General features: G+C 40.6%; 1 protein-coding gene across 2 annotated transcripts in view; it reads right to left on the reverse strand.

Moving 5' to 3' along the window:
- The window catches only part of RYR3 (ryanodine receptor 3), a 563,010-nt gene that overhangs the window by 493,581 nt on the left and 44,749 nt on the right, over positions 1-24,680 (reverse strand). The window lies entirely within an intron of this gene.

Raw genomic sequence — 24,680 nt, forward strand, 5'->3', positions numbered from 1 at the left:
GAGTAGATTTTCGATATTTCATCACAAAAAAATGGTAAGTATGTGAAGTAAGGGATATGTTAATTAAATTTTAGTCATTCCACAATATGTGTGTGTGTGTGTGTGTGTATAAACATCATGTCATATACCATAAATATATACAATATTAATTAAAATTGTAATGCCCCATAAAACAAGTGCAAAGTACCCAATTTGTGTCTACAAAACTCAATTATAATCAGAGGAGCCAAGGAATTTTTCAGATAGTCTAGGCAAAACCCTGATGCCTCTGGCCTGCATTATTTAGTAGACTAATTGCCCCTTTGTTCACTTTACCTCTTCCCTTGAGGAAGGCAGAAGTTGTAGGTTGCTATCCTCTCTGAAGGCTTAAAAAAGATGAACAGTCAAGGGATCTTTCCTCAGTCTGGATCCAAAAGCTATATTCATAATGGCAAGATTCCCAAGGGGAGACCTAGCTTTAAGACCTAAGGGACAGAACTTACCTATCAAATGGGGGCAGACTGCACAAGACAAACATCATCACTTTGTTTAGTTCCCACTTATAAGTGAGAACATGCGGAATTTAGTTTTCTGTTCTTGCATTAATTGACTTAAGATAATGGTCTCTATCTGCATCCATGTTGCTACAAAGGGCATAATTTTGTGGAGTTTTTTCTTAATGGTTGCATAGCATTCCACGGTGTATAGGTACCCCATTTTCTTTATCCAGTCCACTGTTGATGGGCACCTAGGTTGATTCCATGCGTTTACTACTGTGAATAGTATGGCGGTATACATATGAATGTCTGTATCTTTTTGACAGAATGAATAATTTTCCTTTGGGTACATACCTAGCAATGGGATTTCTAGGTCAAATGGTAGCCAGTGGGGACTGCCAGATAGGGGAGGGTGGAAGAGGGGCATGGGCCAAAAAAACTACCTATTGGGTACTATGCTTACCACCTAGGTGTTGGTACCATCTGTATTCCAAACCTCAGCATCATGCAATATATCCATGCATCAACTTACAAATGTATACCTAATTAAAAAAAAATGGTCACACCAACTAGAGACCAAGGTAGACTTTAGTAGTTTGAAAGATAATACTTAGGCACTGTGGACCCCATGAAAATTCTGGACATTAACTCAGGTTATTGAGTATGAAACCCAGAAGGCAATTCCTGGAAGATGCCAACAGGGATCACTAGTTTCCTTAGTCAAGAAATACTAATTGCCTACCAGAGGCACCACAAATGTGACACATACCCAAAGTGTGATGGGTATCTCAAAACTGCATTCATTTTTTTGGCCTTCTTTCTATTTTTTCCTCACTCATGACAGCAACACTAGATAGCCAGTTGCCACAACAATACAAAGCTGGAGTCATGCCATGCTCGTCCCTCCTTTCTCACATGCATGTCTTGGAGCCCTGACATGCTCATCATTCACTTTTGCATGCCCTCTTGGTCTTGATCTTCACTGTTACCCCCATCACTTCTCTCTGGGATCCCTGTAGCAGCCTCCAACAATCACCTAGTCTTCCTGCTTCCAGGAGGTGCTTCTTCTATCTGTTTTCTCACTATGGCCTAATGGTCTTTTTGAAATGTCATTACATTGTTTTCTTATTTCAAATCTGTCAGAGGTGCCAAGTCATTCTAGGTTAGAAGACTTGTTCATTTTTTAACTGAAGAATATTTTTTTAGTCATGGTAATACAGCTACAAGTTTAAAATTTCAAATATTACCAAAGGGTATGAAATGACTCTTGTCATTAAAATGTAACGGTAATTTTCGTGAAATGAAAGTTGTTCACTCACCCCACACCCCCAAGGCTTCTACTATTAACAGTATCACAAATTTGTCTATGTATATATACGTGTTATATTAACAGATATGTCATATATAACATTTTATACAAGTGCATTTTATGTAATTTATATTGAAGATTATGTCATATGAAAGTACATAGATCTACTTCATTATTTTGCACAGTACTGAATGTATAAAATGTCATCTTTTGGGCTGGGCACAGTGACTCACTCCTGTAATCCCAGCACTTTGGGAGGCCGAGGCAAGTGGATCATCTAAGGTCAGGAATTCAAGACCAGCCTGACCAATATGTGAAACCCTGTCTCTACTAAAAATATGAAAATTAGTTGGGCATGTTGGCACATGCCTGCAGTCCCAGCTACTCAGGAGGCTGAGACAGAATTGCTTGAACCCGGGAGGCGGAGGTTGCAGTGAGCTGAGATCGCGCCACTGCACTTCAGCCTGGGTGACAGAGCGAGACTCCATCCTAAAATTTAAAAAGTCGTTTTTAAAATTAGCATTTCCTGTGGATATTTATGTTGGTAACTATACTAATGCACAATCAAATTTTAATGCCTAAGTTCAGCAGACAACTCCCTTATGATCTGGCTGCTGCCTACATACTTTGCTTCATTCTCCTTTACTTCCCCATATCCAGTTTTCCTTCCAGCCCCACCAAGCTTCTTGGTTACATCTGCCTGTAGTGCCCTCTTTGTCCTTTCTTTGGCCAATCATCATCTTTTAGAAGTACTAAAATTCTAGTCTAATGTTGCCATCCCTCTTCTGAACCCCCTTGATTCCTGTGCTACACTATGCTACATGGGCTCTGGAAATAATTGTTATACCTACCACTGCCCCTACACTCAAGACAGGAGATGGAGGCATACAACTAAGTGAAATAACAAAGACTTACAGGATTGAAAAGAAGACGGGGTGAGTCTGAATGAAAATCAACATCACACTCCATAGCATTGTCGTGCTCATACTAATGAACAGAGCACCTGCAGGACAGAGGAGGCTGAAGTGAGTGAGCAACAGAGTGTGCTGCTCCTGGAGTAAAACATCAATACAAGGCAGTGTAAGGTAAGTCAGCCATGCATATTGCAGAACCACAAGAGGCCAATGAAGGGAGAGGAAGCTGAGATTTGGGGCTGTCAGAAATGATTTCAAGGAGTGGTAGAAAGGAAATGACCCTTGAAGGAAAAATTAAACTGAAAGGAGTGGTCAGGGTAGGAAGAAGGCTATGAAAAAACAACTGGAGGACGGGATGCTGACCCATCAGGCTGGGGCAGCAGAAGATAGAGGAGGACAGCAGGGAGATGGAAAGAGGGCTGAACTGAGATGCTCAAGGTTCATGAATTAATTCAATAAATGTTTATGGAGCACCTGCTGTTTGGGGCACTGGTGACACAGCAGTAAACAAAATAAAAATCCCTGACCTCATAGCACTTCCTTTCCAGGGGTTCTCCTGCTAATTCCTGGTGTCATCTCAGGCAAATCACCTCACTGCTCTGGATCTGCCTCTTTATCTGTAACATATGGGTCTTGTCCATTTCTAAGATCATTTTTTCTCTCCAATGTTCTAAGACGACTAGGAAGGTGTTGGAATCATTGGTGGAACCAGATGATGGCAAGCTGAGGAACCTGGACTCCTTCATCTTGGCAGTAGGAAGCCATGTGGACTTGTTAACAGGGAACACTTTCAAAGCAGAGGTTTAGGAAGATTGATCTAATAGGCTAAAGCTAGAAGAGAGAAGACTGGAAATTGGAAACAACTTAGGAGATTACGGATCCTTACAAGGTGATGAAAGCTTGGACATACATCCTAAGATCAAAATCATGAGTGAATAGCACAGATGTGATAAACCAAGAATAAGGTCCTTCTTTAAAATATTTGTTTTATTAAATAGTTGGCTATAAAGTATTTGTTGCCATGATACTGACCAAGATCGGGAGAACTGGGGAGAGCTTTGCAAGTTGTCATTTCTGGGTCTCTGTGTAAGACCTGGTTGAAGTATACATGTGCTGCTTTGTGGGCTCTGAAGGAATGTCCTGTCTGAAAAACACTACCCAGGCCATGGCTTAGTGCTGTGTGCACATGACCGGCTATATTTTGGAAGATGAATGAAGCCCAAGTAACATGAGTTGTCTCCCTTGGCATTCTGATATAGCAATTGGAATTTGCTATTTTTAGCCCTCTCCCTTAAAAATTCTACAGTGCTTATCACCCTAGTAGCTAATCGCTCAGCCATCTCTAGTTCAGCCTTCCTATGGCTAAAAGAACTTCAGAAGTCACTCAAAGATAAATGTCCCCTGCCAGAAAATGTCTTAAAATAGAATGTTGTAAGGGTTTCCTTGCTGTGGATAATAATTTACCTAACCATCCCTCATGCCCAATCCCACCTCCTGCCTCCAAGAACAGGCCTCCGGTTGTTCCCTTTGCTAAGCCTGGGGCACTGGAAGCCCCTTTATAAAGGTCCTTAGAGTTACCAAATTAGAAATGGAACAGAGTTCAAGGATTTTGTGACGGTTAATATTAGGTGTCTACTTGATTGGATTGAAGGATGACTAGATGGCTGGTAAAATATTGTTTCTGGGTGTGTTTATGAAGATGTTGCCAGAGGAGACTGACATTTGAGTCAGTGAACTGGGAGAGGAAGACCCACCCTCAGCGTGGGTGGGCATCACCCAATCAGCTGCCAGTGCAGCTAGAACAAAGCAGGTGGGATAACCTCGCTTGCTGAGTCTTCTGGTTTCCTTCTTTCTCTTATGCTGGATGCTTCCTTGAGCTCCTCCTGCCCTTGGACCTCAGACTCCAGGTTCTTTAGCCTTTGGACTCTGGGAATTGCACCAGGGGCTTGCCAGGGGTTCTGGGGCTTTTGTTCACAGACTAAAGCCTGCACTTCTGGCTGCCTGTCCTGGTTTTGAGGCTTTCAAACTTGGACTGAGCCACTACTGCCTTCTCTCTTCCCCAGGCTGCAGGTGGCTTATCATAGGACTTCGCCTTGTAATCGTGTGAGCCAATTCTCTCTAATAAATTCATATATATACATATATATATATGCATATACACACATACATATACATACATCCAATTGGCTCTGTCCCTCTGTAGAACCCTAATACAGATTCAGTTTCAGTTCCATCCTCTTGACTTATTAATTCCATTATTTGCTTCCAGTTGAGTGAGAAACAGACACATTGAAGAGTATTGAAATCTAGGGTGGCAGGACAGTTCAAGTCAAAATCAGATGAACTTTGCAAACAGAACAGTGACAAAAAGTATTTTTTCCACAGACATTAAACTGTAACCAAATGCCCAGTTGCAATGTCCATTTTGTTCCAATCCCCAACATGGCCCTTCATGTCCACTCCCTCTAGAGCATAATGAGAAATAGCCACATGACTAGTCATTAATAGTCAAGTGTCACTTCTATTCTCATTTGTGAGTATTACATCAGTGACCTCTCAAATTCTTGAAAATCATAGTGTGTTACAGCATCACAGGCAATCAGTCTTATATGATTAAAAACTAGTAGCCAGAACTGCTTGTACTTGTTTTTTTTTTTTTTCCTGATGAGAAGACTTTCAGAATTTTCTTTTACCCATTTTATGTGGGTGTGGAAAAATCAAAACCTCGTGGGGGGAAGGGGGAAGTAGTTTATCCACAGTCTCTTACAAGGAGAAAAAGAGAACCTTTGTGGTAACATAGATAAGATTTTCACCTGGAGTAAGTGTAATATTAAAACATATATTTTTTTTTAGATAAGGTCTCACTTTATTGCCCAGCTGGAGAGCAGTGATACAATCATAGCACACTGTAACCTTGAATTCCTGGGCTTAAGCAATCCTCCTGTCTCAGCCTCCCACCACACACTACTATTCCTGGCTAATTTTTTTTCTTTTTTGTAGAGATGGGGGTCTTGATGTATTGCTCAGGCTGGTCTTGAACTCCTCAAGCAAGCCTCCTGCCTTGACCTCCCAAAATGTTGGGATTACAGGCATGAGCCACTGCACATGGCCTTAAAGCACATTTTCAATCTTCTTTCTGTCCTAATAATAACTTCTGATAAGCGAAACGAATACTCAGGCACAAACACTTTTCTGGTTATTCCATAAAGAAACACTAGATCCCTCTCCTTATTTGCTTCTTGTTTAAACAACTTGGGTTTCGTTAGCTGTCATTGCAAACAGCTTATTACCAACCATATCAGCCTCATCAAAGATGAAGAGGAAGCCTCAGAATACTTACAATTCCAGATGCCTGAGATGAGGAACCCTTTAAATTAGTTTCTGCTGTGTACAGCCTCTGACCACTTGACAACACTTCTCCCAGTAACACTGTTAAGTTTAAAATGATAGGAGGCTGGGAAAAGCAGAGGGGACATGGAGCTGTTTCAGTTCTGATGTTCTGATCCCATCAGGAGTCCCCAAGATCTGTGGAAGAAAGTGCTCAATAGAATGGGAAGAAGGCAGGCTGGCCTGGCTCCCCCAGATCCGAATTCAAAGTAATGCTTATGGGCCATATAGGTGTAATAATAACTAACTACTATTTATTGAATGCTATTCTATGCCAAGCATTATGCTAAGGGCCATATATATACTATATTATTACTATATTATTTAAATTCTTACAGCAGGCTAGTTACAGTGGCTTGCTCCTGTAATTCCAGCACTTTGGAAGGCCAAAGGAGGAGGATCACTTGAGTCTAAGAGTTCAAGACCAGCCTGGGCCATATGGTGAGACCCCCCATCTCTACAAAAAAATACAAACATTAGCTGAGGTTGGTGGCGTGCAACTGTAGTTCCAGCTACTGGGGAGGCTGAGGCAGGAGGATTGCTTGGGCCTAGGAGATCAAAGCTGCAGTGAGCCATGATGACACCACTGCACTGCAGCCTTGGTGATATAATGAGACCCTGTATCCAAAGGAAAAACAAAAGATTTCTGGAACTTATTTTTTAAAAAAATTTATCACAGCAACACCTTAAGTATTATTTACCATTGCATTTTCCAGGTGAAGAACCTGAGGTATCAGAAGATGTATATGATTTGCTTAAGGTCACCTATGTATGTGGTAAGTGACAGAGATGTATTTAAACTTGGAGGAATCAGGCCCTAGAGCTCATGTGTTTAACACTTCTGCTATAACACCTTGCATATGAAAGTTATCAGACTCTAACTTGCTCCAATCCCACCTGTGGAGAATGCTCACGTTTATCAAAGACTACATTTCTTAGCCTTCCTTGCTGTTAGGTTGGGTCATGTAACTGAGTACTGGACAGTTAGATATGAGTGGAAATAATGTGAGAATATCTAGGCCAGACACTTAAAACATCCTTCAGCTTCCTCTTCCCCATCCATGTGGTCTTGGAAGGCACAAGTTCCAGATGGCACAAATATCAGATGGAAGCAGCCAAGGTGTCTGCGTCATTGTTTAGAGAAGAGCTGCCCAGAAGAGCCACCCAACTCATGTGACATGAGCAAGAAACAAACTTTCACTGGGGTAAGACACTGCGATTTCAGGGTTGGTTTGTAACCATGGCATAGTCTTGCCAATTCAGAGCCTATACCATCCAATTTATTTCAGGTGTTAACTTGTTAGGGCCCATCATTGACCTCTGCCTAAATGAACCCAAATGCTACATGCTGCTTGCCTTGCTTCCCTAAGCTACTAAATTACCTTCCAGAACACAAAGGGTTACATTGTGTCTACTAGATTTCTTTCCAAACATTGCATCATGTAAGGATAGATAAATAGATCAATGAAACAGAACAGAGAGTCCAAAAATAGGCCCACACATATGTATGTGGTCAATTGATTTTCCACAAAGGCACCAAGGAATTCAATAAAGAGAAAAAATTTTCATCTAATTGTGCTAGAACAATTAGATATCTGCATGTAAAAACAAAAACACTTCAACACCTAACTCATTCTTAAAATAAACATGCAAAAATAAATTTGAAATGGATCACAGACATGGATGTGACAGTTTGAACCATAAAACTTCTAGAAGAGAACACGGGGAAAAACATGACCTTAGACAGGTGAAGTGGAGGTTATGGTGCACTACCCAGGTTCCCCTCTTCGGACCAAGACCCCATTCTCCCAGCTGCACGTACTGGCTGTTACGGCTCACAGCTGTGTCGTTTCCCTCAGCAAAAGGAATCTGCCTCACCAAGGGGTAGCCCTCATCCAGTGATTAGTCAAACTGGGTATACAAAGCCCTGTTCCCTTGCCTCAGTTTGAGACAAATTTGAAGATTATCCCATGAGAAAAGAAACACATGTCCACAAGGACTTATTCCTGAATGTCTGGAGTAGCCTTAGTCATGACAGCAATAAATAGGAAATTCAAATGTCCATTAGAGGGGAGTGTATAAATAAGTTGTTGAATATTCATACGAAGAAATATTATTCAACAATAAAAAGGAACAAACTACTGATACACTCAATATCATGAATGATCTTAAAATCATTAGGTTGAGCGAAAGAAGCCAGACACAAAAAAGTATATAGGTACTAATCCATCTATATGAATGCCAGATCAAATAAAACTATGGTGCTAGAAATTAGAATGTAGTTGTCTCTGGGGTGGGGAGGAGAACGTTGCCTGAAAAGGGACAAGAAGAAACTTGGGTTTACAGAAATGTTCTACATCTTAATCGCATTGGTGGTTACACAGATGTATGCAATTGTCAAAATTCAGCAAACTGTAGATTTGAGATCCGTGCATTTTACTGTGTAAAAATTTTGTTTCAGTAAAAAACAGTGTTTTAAATTAGAGCAAGCCCTTAAATCTGGGCCTGCTCTAATCAGCCCTACATGTGGATAAAGATCTTTATCACTGTCAATCCCACTGCAGTGAATTTTAAGAGTGGTTCATAACACAACTCCCATGTTTGAATCTGGAGCCTTGAAATATGCCTATTTGGCTTTATCCAGAACTCAGCCTCTCCATTTTATCTGGATTCCACCCTCTGCCACCTTTTTTTGAGATAGAGTCTTGCTCTGTCAGCCAGGCTGGAGTGCAGTGGCATGATCTCAGCTCACTGCAACCTCTGTCTCCCAGGCTCAAGGGCTCAAGCAGTTCTCCTGCCTCAGCCTCCAAGTAGCTGGGATTACAGGCATGTGCTACCAAGCCTGGCTAATTTTTTTTTTTTAGTAGAGACAGGGTTTCACCATGTTGGCCAGGCTGGTATCAAACTCCTACCTCAGGTAATCCACCCACCTCGGCCTCCCAAAGTGCTAGGACTATAGGAGTGAGCCACCATGCCTAGCCCAATTTCCCTTCTTTTAGGAGCTTTAAAGATCTTTGAAGGAAGGGACAACTTCCTTCCCCATATCTCTCCCCATCTCAATCCACTGGTTCCAGCTGACTAGACTCACTATTTTACCAGCTAAAGAATCAACATCTCCTCTGTATGCAGACCTGTGATGACTTCACAAAAACAACAGCAATAACTGCTATTTCTGAGTGCTTACCATGCATCAAACAGTGTCCTAAATGCTTTGTATTATTTCACTTAAAAACTTAGGCCATGGTAGGTATTACTACTCTCATTCTGTAGAGAAAGAAAGACTCAGAGAAATTTTGCAATTTATCCATAGTTATAGAGCAATACTTTAAAAACTCAGGACTCAAACTGAACTCTCTCTGGCTTCAAAGGCTGAATACTCCCCACTAGACACTATTTGCTTTCAATGTATGTTTAATAAAATATCGCTTGCTTGAATTTAAAAATAGCTATACTATTAATAATGCAGTGATTATAATAAATATTCAAGATAGTTCTTTAAAGTAAATAACATCACTTTTAAATTTAGAAGCAAGGAACACCAATTCGCAAGCTCCGAGCTACCCTGGGTAAAGACCAGCCAGAGCCACAGCCATGGAGCAGCTGAATCCAGCTGCTGAGTGTCCTGGAGGGCTCCAGAAGACTTCCAGAATGCTCCAAACACATGCTCTCACAATTACATTTCTGTTCATTGAACGTTTAATGCAATGTAATTCATCTGCTCTCAATTATAACATTACCATTTCATTACCATTCAGAGCACAAATTTGTTGGCATTTTTAAAAAATCCCAATGAGATTAAATTCAGTCTACCAGATACAACTTCAAACTGTCCCAAAGGGGCATGTGTGATCTGGTGTGCTGAGAAAATTTTCTTGGTGCCATTAAACTCTGGATATTTTTCATTTCCCTTTGCTATGGACTGTTGAAAGCAAAGAAGGCATAGTTGGCACTGACCATGATTGAGGAAGAATGAGATTTGGCTGACGTGTACATCCATGTGTGTGGGTGTGTGTGGGTGGGCATGTAGATATATATATATACACACACACATATACAGGAAGAAAGCCAGAGACACAGAGAGCAAGGAGACAAGAATACTACGAAGGCTACTAGCTAAATGAGGAATAAGCTTAGAACCAGTCGCATGTCAGTCAACCTGAGGAGGCAGGCACAGTTGATACTCCATTATTCAGATGCTGAGGATGGAGAGTCTGAAGTTGGCTTTTTTTCTTTAAAAAAATTTTTGTTATTCATCTTCCTCCCTCTTAATTGCCTATCTTCTTAGCAAATCACCACTTTTTAGCTACTTTGTTAGAGATTTAACAGGGAAAATAAAAATATGCCAAATTAAAACCAGCCAATTTTGTTTTTTGACAGCATCCCTTATTCAAGACATTATGAGGAAAGGATTTTTAACTATAACCTAAAATAAGATTTCTTTTTCTTAATTATCTGTATATTTCAATTACTCTTTATATTCTTGATCTCTTTTTATCAATTCCTACCACAACATATTAAAAAAATGCATTTACCGTTCATTTTATCTGTCTTATACTTTTATAAAATAACTGCCTTCTTCTCATTCATATATGCTACTTCTAGTGGCCCTCAATTTAATTCTTTTTTTTTTTTTGAGACAGAGTTTCGCTCTTGTTACCCAAGCTGGAGTGCAATGGCGCGATCTCGGCTCACCAAATTTAATTCTTCTGGAGCTATTTGAGGGCATCCAATTTAATTGTTGTAGGTCTGTAGCAGAACCAAGCATTGTGATGCCTTTTGCTAAGATTACGTACGATTTAAAATACATCAGAACATAAAACTCAAGTTATCTCCTGGAAACGTATCCTAGACAAAACAAGCAAGAAAACAAACAAACAAACAATTTTTAAAACCGCCAAAATATGAAGTAGCTATTGTATCAATATCAGAAAAATACCTAGAAATATATATTGAGATTCCACTCTGTGGTGTATTCCAGTAACAACAGTTATTTTTTCTAAACATAGGTTTATCACCTACTTTGCCAGACCCTTTGCATACGTAATTTCATTTAGATTTTGCAACAACTTTATGAAATAGGCATTAGCCCATTTTACAGATATAGAAATATGATTTAAAGAAGTTATGTAACTTGTAGAAAGTCTGTCATCTGGTAGGTGAATTAAGAATAAATACATCACATCATCTGGATATTTTCTGGCATTTATATAGAGATGGTAGAAAAGGAAAGAGGAAAGAAGTAAGGACTGTAACACCATATGGAGATGTATTCCTAAAATAGAAGTTGACGAACTAGGACTCCCTGGTCAGGGTCAGCCATTTGCAGATGTTTGTTGGTAAAATCAAGAGAAAATAGGAAAGAGACTTGATCAGCATGAATCCACCATTCCTGAAAACCTAACTCAAAGTGAATTGATCACTCAATAAATTCACTGATAGGAGAAATGGGCAAGAGACACGTGAGAAGTATGAGATGGTATCCCTGCCTGCACAGGATGCATAATCTAGATTGGGTGCCAATCTAAACACCAAGACAATCAGCACTGCCAGGCTATCTAGCAGGCTAGCTATTGTTGGGCACCATATTACAATTCTTATGACTTTGGAGAAGGCAAAATTTGACACACACTGGAGTAGTCAGGAAGGTTGGTGAGGAGTGGAAACTTGAATGGAGCCCTAAAAAGTCAAAGATATATGGGTCAGGTACGGTAGCTCATGCCTGTAATCCTAGCACTTCAGAAGGCTGAGGCGGGTGGATTTCCTGAGCTCAGGAGTTTGAGACCAGCCTGGGCAACATAGTGAAACCCTGTCTCTACTAAAATACAAAAAATTAGCCAGGTGTGGTAGAGTGTGCCTTTAGTTCCAGCTACTCGGGAGGCTGAGGCAGGAGAATTGCTTGAACCTAGGAGGTGGAGGTGGCAATGAGCCGAGAACACACCACTGCATTCCAGCCTGGGTGACAGAGTGAGACTCTATCCCCCAACCGAAAAAAAAAATGCTTTATCAGCCAGGCAGTGACAATATCAAAACCTGAGTTTCTTAATCTACAAATTGGGAATAGCAATCCTATCTTCTTCACAGCAGTGCTGTGAAGACTGAATGGAATAATTCAGGTAGAGTAGTCAGCACAACACCTAGCACATAGAACATCAACAATTGGAAGCTATTATTTGCAAGGAAGGTTCATGAAGGCAAATCCCTTGTTGTCTGGAGTGAGTGAGCTTCTGTCGAGGCCTTCGAGGCCTTAGCATCTTGACTGAAATGCCAGATAAACAAGTTGGCTGGTGCTCATAAGGGTTCCAGCAGAACCAGCCATCACTGCTGCCTTAGCCCACCCTCCTCTTCAAACTCCCATCTGACAGCAGGCCCTGGACTTGGACTTGTAGGCAGCTAATTTAGGATACAGGATGTGCTTCTTGTAGCCAGCAAGACATCAGGAGTTGCTGCATCTCCAGCCTTATGCTGCCCCAGTTGGAGAATCTGTCACTGGTTCCCAGAAAATGAATATGATCCTCTTGCTAGGTGTCTATCTCTAGCTCCAACTTTTCTCTGCTGTCTTGTCTGCTGAGAGCAGACAAGCGAAATGTCTACTGCTTGACTTGATTATAAACCTCATGGACAAAAAAGCTTAGACCATGGACAGTATCTTATTCATCCAAACATTCATCCATACCTAATGTAATGTGCTAGCACCTAGCACATAGAAAGTGCTTATCAATGTATGTTTGTTCACTTGAATTTTAGGGGCCTCATGACACTTTCAACCATCACATTGCCACTTATTTAAATGTTTCTGTGCTACTAACAAGTGTTTGAAAATGCATCTTTTTCCCTCCTGCAGGAGCCTTGATACCATGGCAACAGCATTGGTTTGACTTGGAAGTATGCTTTGGAGCTGAAGGCTTTTTCTTCTACCTGCTCCAAATAGCAGCAGGAGCTCCAGACTTGAGGCTGAAGCCCTGTGATGCCAGTTTCCAGTTGAGCAACCCTCTGTTTCTCAGCCACTTTACCTCCTTACCTGTTCTCTCATTCATAAAACAGGATAATATACTTTCTCAAAGAGCTGTTACAAGGTTCAGATGAGACTGTGTGTGAATGCTTTTGCTAAATATATTACAAAATAAATATGAAATAAAAATAATGATTTGTCTTGGGTCCATTCATTTAGTTACCAAATGTTTACTGAGTTCTCTGTACCAGAAACAGTGGTTCTTGGAGCAGAGGGTCAAGTAAGGGACAAAACAGACTAAAATTCCTACTTTGTGATATTTCCATTCTTGGGTCTATATCTTCCCTAGGAGGTAGACAGTAGACAGTGTGGTGAACCATCCATCTCTATCTGCTACTGCTCTAGATATGAGTCATCTTTATTTCCAGTGCCTTATGTCTGTCTTCCCTGCTTGCCTAAAATTGCTTTGAAGCTGACTTTGCCTTGAGCCCTGCCCTGGTTCCAGTTTTCTTTCTGGTTCATCTGGATGCTCTACTTGACTTTCTCCATCCTGGCTGGCAGTCTTGCTTATCTGGCACCAAAGTTGCCAACATCTTGGCATGACAATCTTCTTAAAATGCCTAGCTATAATATAAAAGCCTGGGTACCTATAACATGTTCAATAAGTTTACTTTGTATGTGGCCCACAAAAGTGATTACCTACATGAAAGATGAGAATCACAGCCAGGAACTGAGAGTCAGCATTCTTTATGGCCAGCTGTGTCCTGTATGTGAGCAGCATAGCTTGCCAGCTGCTCTTCTTAGCACATCTGACCCTAGAGCTCTGGACTTTAGGGTTCTGAGTCAGTAAGAGAATCATGGGAATGACTGCTGTTGATTTTCTGACATGATGATTACAGACCTCAAAATAACTCATCAGTAACAGGTTGAGAGGTAGAGGCGGCACAGACCAGGTGGAAACCACGCCAGAGTGTGTAGAGCAAAGAGCTCTACCTACTCAAATCCACTCAGATGGAAATAATCGCCTTTTCTGGAAAGCATCTCAGTGCATGGTTGTTACAGCAGCAGGTAGAAGGAAAGCCATCAGCTCCTAAGCATACTTCCAAGTCAAACCAATGTGGTTGCCATAGTATCAAGGTTCCTACGGGGGAAAAAGACGTATTTTCAAACACTTGTTAGTAGCATAGAAACATTTAAATAAGTGGCAGTGTGATGGCTGAAAGTGTCCCTCAAATTCAAGTGAACAAACAGACATTGAAAAGCACTTTCTATGTGCTAGGCACTAGCACATTATATTGGTAGGTGATGAATGTTTGGATGAATAAGATACCATCCATGAGCTAAGCCTTAGAGTCCATGGGGTATATAATCAACTCTGGAAGAGAGACATTTCACAAAGAGAACCAACACATAAGGTAGAATGTGACAGTTATTACCAGAAAGGTACACACATCTATTAACTTATTTACTTTTTCACTCAGAACATATTTCAATCCAATCTCTGTTATAGGTGCTGAGTGTCTAATATTAAGAAAAATGGGCATGGTGTCTTCCTTTAAAGTTTAGGGCAGAGAAAGATCTGAGCAATAGATAATAAATTAGATAGACAAATGATGATGAAGATAGATAGATAGATAGATAGATATAGATAGATAGATAGATGATAGATAGATGGATAGATAGATAGATAGATAGATAGATAGATAGACAGACAGATCAAGGAATTACAAACTGACACCTGCCATGAAGGTAACAGAGAGAACCCTGTGGTAAAGGAGATCCTCAGGCACAGAGGTGGAAACTGTAGATGGAAGGAAAAGGGTAGGCTTCATGGAGGAGGCAGCATGTGAGCCATGGATGATGAGTAGGCCTTTAACAAAAGGGAGAGGACCAAGGGCATCAAAGGACCAGAAACTGAACAAAGGCACTTGGTGGTGGAGGAGTGCCAATAAGATCTGTGGACAGCTGAATGGCTGAGTTTGGCTAAGCTATAATGAAAGGGCTTGAAGGAGAGAAGAACAAGGTCTATACTAGGACAATGAACTGCAGTGGCTAGGGTTTGGTCCTGGAGCCAGGCTTCCTGGTTCTGCCACTTTCTAGGTGTATGACCTTTGGCAAATGACTACTTTTTGGTGATTCAGTTTCCTTCTCTGTAAGCTAGGGATTATAGAGTTGTTTTAAAGATTAAGTGATGTTATAAAGTACAAATGTGTTAAGCTGTATCCGGCACATAGTCATATATGTCATGACTGAGCAGAGAGTGGCTGGTCCAGGAAAAGTCCTTCTGTGAGTGCTGGTGCACAGCAAGAGCTCCCCCATGAGACCCTCCCTAATCTTGGGAAACATCTCTAATGATGACTAAAAAGCCCTACTATTTTGAGGTGGATTGAGGCAGGTAAAGTTTTCAGGACAGTTTTGTTTCAGATTTAAACCCTCTCTTCTGGACCTTGCTGTAAGTTTGGGAAGCTATTTCTCCAGTCTCAAGGCACTAGAACCCACCCCATGAAAGAGACCTTCTCCATCACCCTCCCTGCTGACTGGCAGGAATGCTGTAGAGACTGCAGGTGAGGAGGTTCCGGGGCACCCCAACAAGGTGAATCAGAAGGAGACTGCTCGCTGCACTTTTTCTGGGAGCCATGCAGCTCACCCAGAATGGTGCAATCATCTTATATTGAGCATATTCACTGAATTGAACACCACTTACACAGAATGAGGAGGCTCATCCATCCATCTCACCACTTTCCAGAAAATCTCAGCTTCATAGGCCTTGGGAAGATCACAAAGGCAAAGCCTACATTAGATGAGAGCCACACAGACTAATGTGGGGGCTGCTAAACCCTGTGTCTCCCCAAAACCACCAAAGAGAGAGAGAGAGAGAAAGAGAGAGAGAGAGAGAGAGAGAGAGAGAGAGAGGAAGGCTACAAGGAAGAAACAAAACTCCTGTTTTCAAGTTGCAAAACTAGGTAACAAACCAGAATCTACTCTGATGTTATATATTTGGACAAACTCAGTAGGGTTTTTTTTTTGTTGTTGTTCTTTATACTGAGTCCTTATGTCTTTTTGTGATTTACCTTTGTGAATTGAAAACCAGGCTGGCTTTTCAAAAAGGGATGATTAAACTGTGTGAGAAAAGTTAAAGAGCTTTTGCAATTTATTGACAGGAAAACAAAATATGAATAAAACTAGAGTTCACTTCCAGCTTCCTCCCTTCCTTCCCACTTACAGTGCTAACAATACTTCATCAGATATGGAAAATACTTGTCACCGAAACAAGATACAGATTAATATAAAGGATTATTCATTGCAGAGAAGCCCCACAACTTTATATAAGTTATCTCTCTGGGACTTAATTTTCATATGTGCAAAATAGTAAAGCTGGACTGAAAATCTCTTGGGATTCCTAACAATTCTTGTGAATTTAGAGGAATATGTTATCACTAGATCAATCAACACTACTACCAGGATTAGTTTCAGGGATATGGAAACAGTTCAGAAATTTGTAGTCACACTGTACTACAGAAAAGGACCTCATTGTTTTGTTTTGAAATCATAGCATAACTTCTTAAGAACAGACTCCTTTACCAGCACACCTGGTATACAACCAATAACTGTGCTCATTAGAAATGGTTCTCATCTAGCCAAAGCCTGGGCAGGATTCTGGAGCCCTATTTTCTCTTTCCTCTTACCACAGGGGCACTCTTATATTCTTATGACTGAGCAACTGTGTGAAGGTTAGATGGAATGGCCATTGTTCATATGTTTTCATTAATTCAGTGTGACTTCTCCATTGCCTAAACTAAACCAACTGCATTTTAAAAACTGAAGACTACAACAGAGTCAGTGATCATCCAGGAGAAAATGGGTAAGAGTAGGAAGGCAGAAAGGAAAAAAAGGAACAAAGTGACAAAAGGGAGAATTCAGAGGAAATAAAGATTGAGGTCGCTATAGTCTTTTCTTGGTTATTTTCTTTATACTTTCTGAACTTGTTTTCAGAAATGCATTGTGAAAGAATTTAACATCTGGTAATAAACTACATGTTTTCTGACTTGAAGACATAGCCACTAGGAGGTATCACAGCCTCTGGCTACTGAAAATAATAAAAATAAGGCTCTGTAATTTATTTTTCATAGTTCTTCAATCATTGGCAATGCCTTTAGTAGCATTTAAATAAATGGATGAATAAAATGCTACAATCCCAGTGCTAAATTGGCCATGCTAATATCAGAAACACCCAATGTCATCCAGACATCCCTGTTTTCCTCTAAAGATGGGATAGCTTGCTTCGTCCTGTGTGATAGTCCGTCTTAACTGTTAGAAAATCCTTCCTTTTATTGGGCTCAAATTCATCTCTCTAATTTTCATGGATTGGTCTCATTGTTCTCTATTTGGGCTATGTGTAACAAGTATCTTCTAAACCATTGAATTCTCTTGTATTTTGAGTAAAGCCATCTACTGTGTCTCCAGGCTCCACACTCCCATGGGCCCAGTGGTTCCTCCTAGCACTCTCAGGCTCCTCACCATCCATCATTTTCCTAGCAAACCCCTCCTCCAATTTATCTTTGTCCATCTCAATGTTTCCCAAGTTAACGTTAGTTCTTCAATAGGCACAGCACCCTGTTGCCTCATATTGAGTTGACTGTCCACTTAAAACCCTTAATTCTTGTTCAGATGTACCATTGCTGCTGGTTCTCTTAGTTTTTTGAAACTAAGTGCAGGGCCTCACATATACTTTTATTTAAATTTATCTTCTTAGATAAAGCCCATCATTTCTAACTATCCAGATCTTTTTTTATTATGCCATTCAATACATTAACTACTCTTGAAAGCTTTATGACAGCTGCAATTTGATAAGCATGTCTTTTTGAACTTTACCTAATTCGTTGATAAAACTGTTGGACAAGACCGAGAAGAGAATAAATGACACATGACCAGAAAATGGATAATCTATGACAACCAATAGTAAATAATCAACCTATATTTTTTAAGTTAATTAATTTGTAAAACACTTTTGCCAATTACCTACTATATATGAAGCACACAGGTGCTGCAGAAACAGGAAACAGAACAAAGACTGCTCAAACAGAATTTGCATTGTAGTAAGAAATGATCAGTGTCCTTTAATTATGGGCATTAGTTCCCAAGCACAGTTCTGATATCATTCAGTATACATTTCTCAATTTGGTTTACAACACTTTTAGGAAAGACCTTATTAAGTGCCTTGTGAACTGCTGATTGACATGTAAAACACTAATCTTCCAGTCCAATAAGCTAATAAATTAAGAAAAATAAAGTACTCTGAAATAACTTTTTAAAAAAACACTTTATTGAGGTATGACTGATATGTAAAAAGCTGTATATACATGATAAATGCAATGCAATGACTTTGGGTCTAAGTATACACCAGTGACCACCACCAAGGCCACAGACCTATCCATCAACTCCCAAAGTTTCCTCCTATCCCCTTTATTTTTGTTTCTACTTATTTATTTGTATAGTAAGAACATTTAACATGAGCACTACCCTTTTAGAAAATTTTAAGTGATAGCTATTGGCACTATGTTGTATAGTAGATGAAATGACTTATCTTTGCTGAACTTAAACTGGCTCCTACCAATCACTGATTCCTTTTTTGAGGTTTTTCTAATGTCCACAAACTACACTCTTCATAATCTATCCTAGTGTCTTGTCTGAATTGTGGAACTCACTATCCTGGAGTCTTTACCATTCACTGACTTCACTTCTAAATCTGGAAATGTCTTCTCCTCCCTTCTTCTGCCCCTCCCAGTCTTAAGCACCTTTCTTGTCCTTCTACTCTTTTAAAGGTTCTATCAGAAAGTCAGTGATTTTAATGACTGCCTTTGGTCCCATGGAATGGAATTCATCTGATCCAGGAGTCATGAACTCTCAATTTCACATAATTAATTAATGTCTATCCTCCCCATCTCAGGACACGGATAAACACTGTGGGCCCGAAGGAGGAGGGTTATCCAGACTGCCCTGTGTTGTGACTCTTTTTGCACCAGCTGAACTAAAGTAGCTCTGTGTATGGTCGTTATTTTTCACAAGCATCAGCTGATATGAGCCTTCAGCCCTCTGGGTAATGCTCCTACATGTTGCTGCTACCCTGTCATACTCCTCTTGGTTACATGTCCCTCCGTCCATCTTCGGTACATGTCCTCTTTGCCTCTCAGCTCCTGAGAAAGCTGTTCTTATATATCTTCTTATCTTCCTTCCTGAGATCATTTGCAAGTGGCAGAGTTACTTTTTGAGACCTCCTTCAGATTAATGAGCACTCTTTCCTGTTAGAATTGCATGCCATGGAATCACATCCACTGCTCTTTTCTAGTTTCTGAAGCCCGCCTTGTCCAAATCCAAGGTTCTTCTGCCTCGTCATCTTTAATTTTATTTTGATGAATGTTAGATAGAACCCCTTCCTTCCCAGATACCTTTCTTCTCCAGCACATCAACCTGGGTCTTCCTTGTTGGACAGAATTCTGTCTACCTTGTCACTTCTGTATCTTAGGAGAAGACTTTTTCAGCAAGGCCTGACAATGCATTGTCGGGCACTTGGCTTTTTAGTTGAACGTATCCGCCTCTACAGGCCCAAATATTTGAAGTCTCCCACCATTACTCTATCTTGTATTTCTCCCTGTCTTGTGCCTATGGTTTTGCAAGGCACATTTTACCCAGAATTTACTAACCCTTTCCTCTAAATCCTCATTTTACCCAGATCATGATATTTTTAGCAAGCTGCTAGCAAATATCATGATCTGGGTAAAATGAGGATTTAGAGGAAAGGGATAGATGGGGAACAGAAGGACCCTGAAAACGGCTGCTCATGAGGTGTGCATGCTGCCTCAGCAAAACATAACCACTTATTTTAAAGTAACTATAGAAACCTTTTATTTCATGTGAAACTCATAGAACAAGGAGAGTGAACAGGTTTGTAATGGAAAGAATCAGTTAATCACTGAGAGAAATGGTTCAGTGCAGCTCTGTCCAACAGAAACATAATGAGGCACCTATGTAATATAAATTTCCTATTAGCCATATTCTAAAAAGAAAAAAGAAACCGGCGAAGTAAATTTTAAAAACATTTTACTTAGCCCAATACATCCAAGATATTTATCATTTCAATGTATTCAATATAAAAAGTTACTAATGAGATATTGTACGTTTTTGAAACCTGGTCTTTCACACTCACTGCACACCTCAATTCAGAAGCTAAATTTTCATTGGAAACACTTGATCTGTATTTAGATTTCATAAAATTCACAGTTGAAAAAGTAGATTCATATATCCAAGTAGTTCCAAACATACTTAAAAAGTTTCATCCCAGCACTTTGGGAGGCCGAGGTGGGTGGATCACGAGGGCAAGAGATCGAGACCATCCTGGCCAACATGGTAAAACCCCGCCTCTACTAAAAATACAAAAAATTAGCTGGGCATGGTGGCGCGTGCCTGTAATCCTAGCTACTCAGGAGGCTGAGGCAGGAGAATTGCCTGAACCCAGGAGGCGAAGGTTGCAGTGGGCCGAGATCGTGCCATTGCACTCCAGCCTGGGTAACAAGAGCGAATCTCCGTCTCAAAAAAAAAAAAAAAAAAAAAAAAAAAAAAAAAAAAAATTTCCCAATAACTGGATTCAGTATCAGTTTTTAAATTTAATTAATTAAAATTAAATAAAATTTAGAATTCCATTCCTCCATTGCATCAGCTACATTTCAAGTGCTCAGGACCCACATGTGGCTGGTGGCTATCACACTGAACAGTGCAATCTAGAGACACAGAAAGTTCTGAGTGTGAGAACCCATCTGTTAAAAAAAAATTCTTGAGCTCAACACATGATAGTCATTTTATGTTAACACCTCATGATTGAGAAACTGCAAATTGACAAAACGTTTGTATCCAGTAATTCCTTTAAATAATTTTAGCACACTCATTACAGCATCTACATAGATTTGAAGAAAATACTGATACAAATATCTAAAAATAGTTTTTTTAAAAAAATCCACATATATAGATTTGAAAGCTCACTGTATAACTTCTGCCATATCCTGGGAGCTTCCATGACAAAAGTTATAGAATCTGCTGGCCAAAGGATCCCCTGTGTCCCAAAACTGAGCATTAGAAATTGATACTGGTTAAAACAGAAGAGACGTCTCTTAAGCCATTATCAACCTCTGGCATACTCACAAAAATTAGTTATCAAATGTTAGCAAGCCAACAATTGCATGCAGAACCAAGATGTTTTCATTCGAGCGAGGGAGGGAGGCTAACAGGGAAATTTTGGAGCACAGGTTACCCCAGCTAAGTGAGCCTTTGCCAAAAGAGAGAGGAAAAAGAGCACCCTCCCTATATAAATTGTCTGCTTTCTCTCCTCTGCCCATGACTGACTTGTACACATGGCACCCTTGCAGTGTTCATTGTATTTTATTTATTCATCAACCAGTGGAGATGCCAGATAAAAGTCACTATGTTGGGGAAGGAGCAGTGAGGACAGGGTTGAGGATATGAAGTATGTAATTCACAGCATGTCCAAAAGCCACTGCCCTGCTGTTCTCCAATAGGAGAGAACAGACCAAGCTCAACTGATTCCATCACCAAGGTAGAACAATGCATTAGGTGCTATAAGGGAAGTGCAGATAAATGACACAGGTAACCCTCTGCAATTTCACGGGAAGAAAATAATACTGTTTGGGAGGGCTGGAGAAACCTTAAGGGAGAGGATGACTTTTATATTTTGCTCTGGTACTGAAGGACAGTCATGGTGTAGGGTATTTCAAGGAAGGGCTCTCCAAGCATGAAGTCTAGTAGAAGAAAATATGTGGAAAAGCATGGGAGGGAACAGAGAGTGATCCAGCTCAATTCAAACACTGTAGAGGTGAAAGGAAAAGCTGAGACTGCCAAGGAAGGCTAAGGCCAGCCTTGGCTTCCAGGGTAGGAGGTGGGTTCTATTAAGTAGGACACTGGGAGCCACTAAAAGCATTTGAACAGAAGATTTAATCATGTGTGTGGATTTGCATTAATACAAATGGGTAGGTTTATACCCATGAAGTGGTGATGATGATGCTGATGACAACAAACATTTATCGAGTGGTTGCTGTGTGCCAGACCCTGTTCTACATGCTTTACATGCATTAGTTCGTTTAATTCTCCCAACAACCCTATGGTGTAGAGAACACAGGTTAACATCAGGCTGTTCATTTTGGAACACAGGGAGGGAAAGGACAATAGAAGGCAAAAATACCAAGCAAATAATGCAATGACATAAGCCAACGGGGAATTCTATTTACAAGAGCTATACAGCATTCAACCAAAGCCTAAGAGGCAACATGCTGCAGGGGCAAGAGTGCTGTGTTATAAATAACACATTAATCTTTTGCATTCATCTCTTCTAGGATTCCATGAAGATCAGGCCTGACAATGGATGAGTGGCCACTGGTCAGGAGGCTCAGCCTTGGGAGTGAGGCAACTCAGTTGGCCTCCAGTCAGTTACCTTCCTGGGTTCCCACTGAACCCTGCTCACAGAAGAAGATGCTGGGCTTGGATCACTCTTTCTCCTAAGTATGGTTTCCTAACAACAAGCATCACAATCATCCAGGAACTGCTAAAAATGCAGATTCCTAAGCCCCATGCCAGATCAATTAGCTTCAAGTCACTGGGGGTAAGGTTGTAGGAATCTATGTTTTCAATGCACCACCAGCTACTCCTCACACACTAGGGATTGGGTATCAGTATCACTGGCTCATATATTTGCCAGGATTCTCCCAGTGCAGAAGGGAACAATATAAAATAAAGAGTCTCTTCAAGGCTGGGGAACTTATAAAGGAAGTCACAGTGAAGGAGGTCCTTTCTGCTGCTTATTTAGCCCCTATTCGATTCTGCCTGAGGCCCAGGTACCTGTAATCCTTGCAGTCTCTTTAACCTTTCTCTGCTCTGACTACTTTTTGAAAGCTGCAATGCTAAACATCCCTGAAATTCACTCTCTTTCTGTCTCTTCCTTTATCCTATTGATATAAAGTATTTACTGCTACCATGCACTTTCTACACTGCTAGAATGGAGAAGGCCATGCATGGGTAGGGAGTTTTATTCTGCAACTTTTTATAAAAACTGTATTATGTATATTTGCTTGGTATCCTTTCAATTAGGCTGTAATCTGCTGAGGGATTCTATCCTTTGTAATAATTCTGCATCACTTGTTTAGCAAGTGCCCAATGGAGAGTCCCAGATGTGAAAGAAAGGGATTTCTTTACCAAAGTAGAGAACTGAAATCCAGTGTCCATTTCTCACCATGTACATGGAAGGTGCAATAGAAAACCTACGCCAGCCCAGCTGATGACCTGCATCCAGGCGCATGAAAAATGCGGGCCCCAGCTGTATGCAGGCTGAGAAGCCTCCAGCTAGAGGGGAACACATGTGCTCCAGTCAGAATAGGAGCTGCAACAGCTGCTTTTTCCTCAATACAGCCATTACTGCTCTGTGCTGAGAGGAGAAAGCTAGGGAACAGCAGCGGAATTGGGGGCAGAGAGAGAAGGGAATCAAGGTGAAGTAGGTGTGCAACCTCTGCTCAGCCCCATCTACTGGCCTGTCTCCAGGAGCAGAGGACTGGCCACACTAAAGCATGGGCCAGACTCCTTGGCTGCCTTGAGCTATAGAAAATAATTTACCTTCAATGAAAGATGCAAAACTCAGGCACTTTGCAGTTAAGCCACCCAGGTGCAAACCCCACTCCAACACACTGGCTGTGTGGTCTTGGGAATGCCACTGACCCTCTCTATAGCTCCAATTCTTCATTTGTAAAATTCATTCAAAATATATTTTAAGCCATACCTAGGTATTTAGTACAGAGAAATGTCTTCGGGAAGACCTGTGTATAAATGTTCAGGACAGTTTTATTTATCATATTCAAAGACCAGAAATAATCCAAATATTCACACCAGCAGGTGAACTAGCAAACTGTGATATATCCATACAAAGTAATGGTACTCAGTAATGAAAAGGAATAAACTACTGGTACATGCAATAATGTAGAAAAATCTCAAAAATATTAGCATGAGAAAAAGAAGCCAGGCACAAAAGAGCACATACTGTCGGATTCCATGAATACGAAATTCTAGAAAAAACAAACCTAATGTATAGAGATAGAAAGCAGGTCAGTGATGGCCTGGGGCTGGGAGTGGGAGGTGGACCAGGACTGACTGTGGAGGGGTGGAGAAAACTGTCCTATCTCACAACTGTAAGAGTGATTGTACAGGTCTACTTGTCAAATGATTCATTCAAATGGGTAGTGTTTTTGCATTCAAATAATATCTTAAAATTTATTTATATGGAGCACCATCACGAGTCAAGTACTGTTCTAAGTGCTGGAATATGAGATGAACAAAAGAAAATCCCTGCCGTTGTGAAATTTACAGTCTAAAGAAGGGAGACAGATAATAAATGCATAAAAATAGATTCAATTCATAATGATAAATGCCATCAATAAAATAAAGCGGGGGCCAGGCATAGTGCTCATGCCTGTAATCCCAGCACTTTGGGAGGCAGAGGCGGGTGGATCACCTGAGGTCAGCAGTTCGAGACCAACCTGGCCAACATGGTGAAACCCTGTCTCTACGAAAAATACAAAAATTAGCTGAGCATGGTG

The sequence above is a fragment of the Aotus nancymaae genome, unplaced genomic scaffold (assembly GCF_030222135.1).
Source record: "Aotus nancymaae isolate 86718 unplaced genomic scaffold, 86718_ANA_hifiasm-v0.15.2.pri h1tg000011l, whole genome shotgun sequence".
NCBI lineage: Eukaryota > Metazoa > Chordata > Mammalia > Primates > Aotidae > Aotus > Aotus nancymaae.